We start from the raw sequence: 9,620 nt of genomic DNA, 5'->3' as shown, positions 1-9,620 counted from the left end.
AGGCAAAGGAATTTCGGAGTAGGATTTCTGCGAGGTTGAGGTAAGTAACAGTCTTAAAGCTGGTTTTGAGGGTATGAAACCCCGAGAATTTGTATGATGTGAATATTTGGAGGTGACGCACATGCTAGGTGACGGGCGTGTGAGCGTGCACCGTGAGGGATTATGACTTGGTCCGTCCTATGAGACTATAAAGTCGAATAGCCATTGTTATTACTCGTTTTTCCTTGTCTTTTATCAATTGACTGCCTTTCATGTTAGACACCATGCTTAGGCCATATGATATCACTTTTGGGACCCGTATCGGTCGAATACTTGTTAAATTGACTGCTAATTACTGTCTTGTACTCAGTCACAGTCTTACTTGTGTGTTATATCTCTGTTCCCTCTCATTTCTTGTTGATACTTGTTGTATTCTCTATTTGGGCGAATTATTATGATATTTTGTTAGCCCGAGGGGCTGGAGAGGTTAGTGACCGAGATAGGGCCTGAGTGCCGAGCTGCGAGGTGTGAGGTATATGGATCGAGTTGTGCGTCGCAACAAGCCTTTGGGCTATATATATATTATTGGATCGGGTTGCATGCCACAATAATATTTGATCGGGTTGCACGCAGCAACAAGCCTTCGGGCTATATATATATTATTGGATCGGGTTGCACGCCGCAACTATATTGAATCGGGTTGCATGCCGCAATAATATTGGATCGGGCTGCGCGCTGCAGTAATATAGCGCTTGAGCTGAAGGAGCACCTCCAGAGTCTGTACACCCCCAGTGAGCGCAGGTACCTATTGAGAGTGTGTATTAAGGGTTGAGAGCCGAGAGTATGAGCTGTTGAGATGAGTTGAGTGACAGCTGCCTTGAGAGGCTGTACTTGATTTTATTTATTGTTGTACTTAGTTATTATCTGTTGTTGTTGTGAAATTTATGAAAGATTCATATATGTTTTACTTGAGCTCGAACTGATTTGACTTATACCACCGGGTTTGAAAGCATGTTCACTCTTTACTGAAAACTTTAAAATGATCTGTATTTTTATAGTTCGTCACTGCTTCTCTGTTCCTTATTTAATCCTTATTTAGTTCGTCACTTGCTGAGTTGATTGTACTCATGCTACACCCTGCACTTCATGTGCAGATCCAGGTATGTACGGTTCTGGCGGTTGCTGAGTTCGTGCACGAGCTGATTTTCGGAGCCTTACGAGGTAGCTGCCGGCGTCCGCAATCCTTGTTTCTCCTTTCTTATTATCTTTTCTCTCTTGTATTAGCATTTGACACATACTGTAGTAGACTATGTTTCTAGATTAGTTGTTAGATGCTCATGACTTAGTGACACCCCAATGTCGGGCTATCATTCTGCACTTGTGTTTTGGGTTTCTACCTCATTATTATGAAAACCTTCGGTTAGTTTAATTGCTTTAGCTCACTTCTGTTATATATTGAAAGCATATTGAGAATGTCGGCTTGCCTAGTTCTACGATAGGCTCCATCATGACTGGTTATGTATTTGGGTCGTGACAAGTTGGTATTAGAGCCTAGGTTACATAGGTCTCACGAGTCATGAGCAGGTTTAGTAGAGTCTTGCGGATCAGTACGGGGACATCTGTACTTATCTTCGAGAGGCTGCAGAACCCTTAGGAAACTCCACATTCTTGAATTCTTGTCATGCGAATCTGTTGATTCTAGTAACTAAACATATGTTGTTTCATTCACTCACAGATGGTGAGGACTCGTACTATTGGGCCGCAAGAGGCCGAGTTCCCGAGAGGCCGAGGCCGCGGTAGAGTCCACGGTAGGGGTGGAGGTGCAGCCCGCACAGCATCTGGGGCGGTACCTGCAGATCCACCAATTACCCCAGATCATGACCAAATTCCAGTTGTTGATGCACCAGCTCAGGCACTACCTGTGCCCATCGTGATTCCTGGCCTTCAGGAGGCCTTAGCTCAGATTCTGACCGCGTGTACAAGTCTTGCTCAGGCGGTCTATGTTTCGGCTGCAGCAGCCACTTCTCAAGCCGGGGGAGGTGCTCAGACTCCCGCTGCCCGCATACCAGAGCAGGTGGTACAGGGATTCCAGACACCACGGACACTACCAGCCCAGCCAGTTGCAGCTGCTCAGGACTCTGTGGTTCCTGCAATGCCTGAGGATGAGCAGTGTAGATTGGAGAGGTTTGGGAGACTCTAGCCTCTATCTTTCAGTGGTGGAGAGGGTTTTTTGGACAGGTGTCAAAGGATACTCCGTACAATAGGTATTCTGGATACCAGTGGGGTCTCGTTCACTACCTTTCAGTTCTCTGCGGTTGCATTTAGTTGGTGGGAGTCTTACGAGAGGCGTAGGCTAGTCGGCGCAGCGCCCCTTACCTGGAAGGATTTCTCCGTTCTCTTTCTGGAGAAGTTCGTGCCTCAGTCCCGCAGAGAGGAGCTGCGCAGACGGTTTGAGCAGCTTCGTCAGGGTGATATGTCTGTGACGCAGTATGTGATGCGATTCTCGAAGTTGGTCCATCATGCTATCTGGTTGGTTCCCACAGACAGGGAGAGGATCAGGAGGTTTATTGATGGCCTCACTTTACAGCTGTGATTGCTTATGACTAGAGAGAGAGTGTCTTATTCTACTTTTGATGAGGTTGTCTACATTTTTCGTCAGATTGAGATGGTTCGCAGACTAGAGATGGTTGAGAGGGAGGTCAATAGGCCTTGCGGACAGGGAGGATTTAGAGGTGCTCCTTCTGGGGATCAGTGCCAGCACGGTAGAGGCCGTCCTTTCATACATGCTCAGAAGGCTCGTCCAGTTCACCGTGGTGCATCATCTGGCCATGGTTCTCACAGTTATCAGCAAGGTCGTTCATCTCTCGGTTCCCTCATATCCTAGAGTTCGTCTCGTGCTCCATCGGGTCAGTGTTCGTCTATGCCTGGTCCTTCTACCAGTTATCCCGGTGCTTGGGGCTCCCTTCAGTCCCCTGCACCAGCACCGGGAAGTTGTTATGAGTTTGGGGAGTTTGGTCACATGAGGAGAGAGTGTCCCCATATAGTGGGAGGTCCTGCTCTATAGAGGAGCCAATCTATGTCATCAGCACCAGCCCCTCCACCACCCGCTCAGCCAGCCCGGGGTGGAGCCCAGTCAGCTAGGGGTCGCCCGAGGGGGGAGGCAAATCAGGGGGTGGCCAGGCTCATTTTTATGCCCTCCCTGCCAGACCAGATGCCATTGCTTCAGATACTGTGATTATAGGTATTGTCTCAGTTTGCAACAGAGATGCCTCTGTATTATTTGACCCTGGTTCCACTTATTCATATGTTTTCTCGTATTTCGCTCATTTGCTGGATATTGAATCTTTAGTTTCATCTGTTCATGTATCTACTCCTGTGGATGGTACTATTATTGTGGACCATGTATATCGGTCTTGTGTGGTGACTATTGGGGGTCTGGAGACCAGAGTGGATCTTTTGCTGCTCAGTATGGTCGATTTTGATGTGATATTGGGTATGGATTGGTTGTCTCCATATCATGTTGTTCTAGATTGTCACGCTAAGATTGTGACGTTGGCGATGCCGGGGTTGCTAAGGGTTGAGTGTAGCGGTTCTATAGACTATGTTCCCAGTAAAGTGATTTCATACTTGAAGGCTCGGTGGATGGTTGATAATGGTTGTCTATCCTATTTGGCTTTTGTAAGGGATGTTAGTGCAGAGACTCCTTCCATTGATTCTGTTCTGGTGGTGCGTGATTTTTCGGATGTGTTTTATGCAGACCTGTTGAGCATGCCGCCTGACAGAGATATTGACTTCGGTATTGATTTGGTGCTGGGCACTCAACCCATTTCTATTCCACCGTATCATATGGCACCGGCAGAGTTGAAGGAATAGCTTCAGGAAGTCCTTGATAAGGGGTTTATTCGCCTTGCGTGTCACCATGGGGTGCACCGATTCTATTTGTAAAGAACAAATATGGTTCTATGAGGATGTGCATTGACTACAGTCAGTTAAACAAGGTCACAGTCAAGAACAGGTATCATTTGCCACGTATTGATGATCTATTTGACCAGCTTCAGGGGAGAGGTTGTTCTCTAAGATTGATTTAAGGCCAGGGTATCACCAGCTGAAGATTCGGGATTCGGATATTCTTAAGACAGCTTTCAAGACCCGATATGGCCATTATTAGTTCCTTGTGATGTCTTTTGGGCTGACTAATGCCCCAGCAACGTTCATGCATTTGATGAACAATGTGTTTCAGTCATATTTTGACTCATTCGTTATTGTATTCATTGATGATATCCTGGTGTACTCTCATAGCCAGGAGAAGCATGCCCAACATCTGAGGATTGTGTTACAGAGATTGAGGGAGGAGAAGCTTTATGCAAAGTTCTCCAAGTGTGAGTTTTGTCTCAGTTCAGTGGTATTCTTGGGGCACATGGTGTCCAGTGAGGGTATTCAGGTGGATCTGAAGAAGATAGAGGCGGTACAGAGTTGGCCCAGACTGTCCTCAGCCACGGAGATTAGGAGCTTTCTTGGTTTGGCGGGCTATTACCTTTATTTTGTGGAGGGTTTTTCAACTATTGCATCGCCCTTGACCAAATTGACCCAAAAGGGGGCTCCATTCAGGAGGTTGGATGAGTGCGAGGAGAGCTTTCAGAAGCTCAAGACTGCTTTGACCACAGCTCCAGTTCTAGTTCTACCATCAGCTTCTGGTTCTTACAGAATGTATTATGATGCCTCACGGATATGTATTGGATGTGTTCTAATGTAGGAGGGTAGAGTGATTGCTTATGATTCGAGCAAATTAAAGACCCATGAGAAAAACTATCATGTCCATGATCTTGAGTTAACAGCTATTGTTCACACCTTGAAGATTTGGTAGCACTATCTGTACGGGGTTCGTTGTGAGATCTACACTGGTCACCGGAGTTTGCAGCATCTGTTCAAGAAGAAGGATCTTAACTTGCGTCAGCAGAGGTGGTTGGAGCTTCACAAAGACTATGATATCACCATTTTGTACCATCCCTGGAAGGCCAATGTGGTGGCCGATGCCTTGAGTCGTCATGCGGAGAGTTTAGGGAGTTTAGCGTATCTTCCAGCAGCGGAGAGACCCTTGGCATTGGATGTTCAGTCCTTAGCTAGCCAGCTTGTCAGATTGGATATTTCGAAGCTGAGTTAGGTATTGGCTTGTGTGGTCTCTAGGTCTTCTCTTTATGATCGTATCAGGGAGCGTCAGTATGATGACCCCCATCTACTCGTCCTCCAAGATAGGGTTCGGCGAGGTAATGCTAGAGATGTGACTATTGGTGATGATGGCGTATTGAGGATGCAGGGCCGGATATATGTGCCCAATGTGGATGGGCCTCGGGAGTTGATTCTTGAGGAGGCCCATAACTCACGGTATTCCATTCATCCGGGTGCTGCGAAGATGTACCAAGATTTGAGACAACACTATTAGTGGAGGAGGATGAAGAAGGATATAGTTGGGTTTATGGCTCGGTGTCTCAATTGTCAGCAGGTTAAGTATGAGCATCAGAGACCAGGTGGCTTGCTTCAGAGGTTAGAGATCCTAGTGTGGAAGTGGGAGCGGATCACCATGGATTTCGTAGTTGGGCTCCCACAGACTTCGAGGAAGTTCGATGCTATTTGGGTAATTGTGGATCGGTTGACCAAGTCTGAACACTTTATTCCAGTTGGTACTACTTATTCTTCAGAGTGGTTGGCTGACATTTATATCCGAGAGATTGTTCGCCTTCATGGTGTCCCAGTTTCCATCATTTCAGATAGAGGCACGCAGTCTACATCGTAGTTTTGGAGAGCCATGCAGCGAGAGTTGGGTACTCAGGTTGAGTTGAGCACAACCTTTCACCCACAGACAGATGGACAGTCCGAGCGCACTATCCAGATATTGGAGGACATGTTACGTGCTTGTGTCATTTATTTTGGGGGTTCATGGGACCAGTTTCTGCCGCTCGCAGAGTTCGCATATAACAACAGTTATCAGTCGAGCATTCAGATGGCTCCGTACGAGGCTTTGTATGGGAGGTGGTGTAGATCTCCGGTGGGATGGTTTGATCCGGGTGAGGCTAGGCTCTTGGGTACAGATATGGTCCAGGATGCATTAGACAAGGTGAAATTGATTCGATAGTGGCTTCGCACAACGCAGTCTAGGCAAAAGAGCTATGCTGACAGGAAGGTCTGTGATGTGTCTTTCATGGTCGGGGAGAAGGTTCTGCTGAAGGTATCACCCATGAAGGGTGTTATGAGGTTTGGAAAGAGGGGCAAGGTGAGCCCTCGGTTTATTGGGCCTTTTGAGGTACTTCGGAGGATCGGGGATTACAAGCTTGCCTTGCCACCTAGCTTGTCGAGTGTGCATCCAGTATTTCATGTTTCTATGCTCCGAAAGAATATCGGCGATCCGTCCCATGTTTTGAATTTCAACACGGTTCAGTTGGATGGTGATATGACTTATGATGTGGAGCCGGTGGCCATTTTGGAGCAGCAGGTTCGGAATTTGAGGTCAAAGGATATAGCTTCAGTGAAGGTGCAGTGGAGAGGTCAGGTTGTGGAGGAGGCCACTTGGGAGACCGAGTGGGAGATGCGGAGCAGATATCCACACCTATTTGAGACTCCAGGTATGTTTCTAGACCCGTTCGAGGACGAACGTTTGTTTAAGAGGGGGAGTCGTTTTGAGAGTTATAGCCTTGTTTCCCACATTTCTGCTTCTTTTGAGCTTTACAACTGTATTATGTCTTACCGGAATGGTTGGTTCGGGTCCGAAGTGGTTTTGGAGTGAATTGAGATACTTAATCTCTTAATTGGAAGCTTAAGTTGAAAAAGTCGATCGGATGCTAACTTAAGGGAAAACGACCTCAGGTTTGAATTTTTATGGTTCTGTTAGCTCCGTTAGGTGATTTTGGACTTAGGAGCGCATCTGGAATGTGATTTGGAGGTCTATAGTAGAATTAGGCTTGAATTGGCGAAAGTTAGAATTTTGGCCAGCAGTGAAAATTTTGATATCGGGGTCGGATTGGATTTTCGGAAGTTGGAATAGGTTCGTGTTGTCATTTTTTATTTGTGTGTAAAATTTGAGGTCAATCGGATGTGGTTTGGTAGGTTTCGATGTTGTTGTGGAATTCAGAAGTTTAGAAGTTCTTTAGGCTTGAATCCGGGTGTAATTTGGTGTTTTGATGTGATTTTGAGGGATTCAAGGTCCGACTAAGTTCGTATCGGGCTATAAGACTTGTTGGTATAATTGGTTGAGGTCCCGGAGGCCTCGGGATGATTTCGTGTTGCTAACGGCTTGAAGGGAGTTGAGGAATTGCAGCTGAAGTTGCTGCTACTGGTGTAACCACACCTGCGCAGTGGGAACCGCAGGTGCGAGCCCGCATAAGTGAAGGAGGAGCCGCAGATGCGGCTAAGGCGGATCTGGGCAGAGGACGCAGGTGCGATGATAACCTGCGATGGTGGCAGAAGCAGATTTAGGGGCGCAGGTGTGAGTTTGGACCGCAAGTGCGATGTAGTTTCCGCACCCGCGAAGAGCGCATATGCGGTCACTTGATTGCATGAGCGGAGGCAGTGTTTAGTGATTTTTTCGCAGAATCAGGGCTTTGCCCGCATATGCATAAATGGAGTCATAGGTGAGAGAAGTCTGGGCAGAACCTATAAATAGAACACTTCGAGATTTTTCACCATTTTCATCATTTTTGAGCTCGGATTTTGGAGATTTTGAGAGAGATTTTGGAGTAATCATTGAGGTAAGTTTCTTGTGCCTATTTATCTTCAATAATGGTGTTTTCCCACTGATATTTACACCTAGTTGGTGAATGTTTGAGGTGAGATTTGGAAAGTTAGGGCTTGGAAATTAGAGAGTGAATTTTAGGATTTTGGAGGGGCAATTGAGGTCGAATTTTGATAAATTTGGTATGGTTAGACTCGTGAGTGAATGGGCTTTCGGATTTTGTGACTTTCGTCGGGTTTCGAGATGTGGGCTCGGTGGGCCGGGTTGAGTCGATTTCGGATTTTGGACTATAATTTAGTATTTTTCTTGTGAAATTAATCCTTTTAACCAATATTGATTATCTCGTACTGTTTGTGGCTAGATTTGAGACATTTGGAGGCTGATTCGAGAGGCAAAGGCATTTCGGAGTAGGATTTCTGCATGGTTGAAGTAAGTAACTATCTTAAATATGTTTTTGAGGGTATGAAACCCCGAGAATTTGTATGATGTAAATATTTGGAGGTGACGCACATGCTAGGTGACGGGCGTGTGAGCGTACACATGAGGGATTGTGACTTGGTCCGTCCTGTGAGACTGTAAAGTCGAATAGCCATTGTTATTACTTGTCTTTCCTTGTCTTTGAGCAATTGATTGCCTTTCATGTTAGAAACCATGTCTAGGCCATATGATATCACTGTTAGGACCCGCAACAGTCGAATACTTGTTGAATTGACTGCTAATTGTTGTTTTGTACTCAGTCACACTCTTACTTGTGTGTTATATCTTCGTTCCCTCTCATTTCTTGTTGATACTTATTGTATTCTCTGTTTGGGCTAATTATTATGATATTCTGTGAGCCCGAGGGGCTGGAAAGGTTAGAGATGAGATAGGGCCTGAGTTCCGAGCTACGAACTGTGAGGTATATGGATCGAGTTTCACGTCGCAACAAGCCTTCGGGCTATATATATATATTATTAGATCGGGTTGCACTCCGCAACAAACCTTCGGGCTATATATATATATATTATTGGATCGGGTTGCATGCCGCAATAATATTGGATCGGGTTGTATGCCGCAATAATATTGGATCGGGTTGCGCGCCATAGCAATATAGTGCTTGGGATGAAAGAGCCTCTCCCCTCCCCTCCCATCCCCCCGGAGTCTGTACACCCCCAGTGAGCGTAGGTACCTATTGAGAGTATGTATTGAGGGTTGAGAGCCGAGAGTATGAGCTGTTGCGATGAGTTGAGTGATTGTTGGCTTGAGAGACTGTACTTGCTTTTAGTTATTATTGCACTTAGTTGTTATCTGTTGTTGTTGTGAAATTTCTTGAAGATTTGTATTTGTTTTACTTGAGCTCGAACTGATTTGACTTATACCACCGGATTTGAAAGCATGTTCGCTCTTTACTAAAAACTTTTGAAATGATCTGTATTTTTATAGTTCGTCACTGCTTCTCAGTTCCTTATTTAATTCTATTACTTGTTGAGTTGATTGTACTCATGCTACACCATGTACTTCATGTGCAGATCCAGGTGTGTATGGTTCTGGCGGTCGCTGAGTTCGTGCGCGAGCTGATTTTCGAAGACTTGCGAGGTAGCTGCTGGCGTCCACAGTCCTTGTTTCTCGTTTCTTATTATCTTTTCTCTCTTGTATTAGCATTTGACACAGACTGTAGTAGACTCTGTTTCTAGATTGGTTGTTAGATGCTCATGACTAAGTGACACCCCGATGTCGGGCTATCATTCTGCACTTGTGTTTTGGGTTTTTACCCCGTTATTATGTAAACCTTCAGTTAGTTTAATTGCTTTAGCTCACTTCTGTTATATATTGAAAGCATATTGAGAATGTCGGCTTGCCTAGTTTCACGATAGGCGCTATCACGACTGGTTCGGTATTTGGGTCATAACAAAGACACTGAGGTAGCTCTATACTAATT

Source organism: Nicotiana tomentosiformis, chromosome 12 (genome assembly GCF_000390325.3).
Source record: "Nicotiana tomentosiformis chromosome 12, ASM39032v3, whole genome shotgun sequence".
Taxonomy (NCBI): domain Eukaryota; kingdom Viridiplantae; phylum Streptophyta; class Magnoliopsida; order Solanales; family Solanaceae; genus Nicotiana; species Nicotiana tomentosiformis.
Note: the sequence above shows the minus strand (reverse complement) of the source record.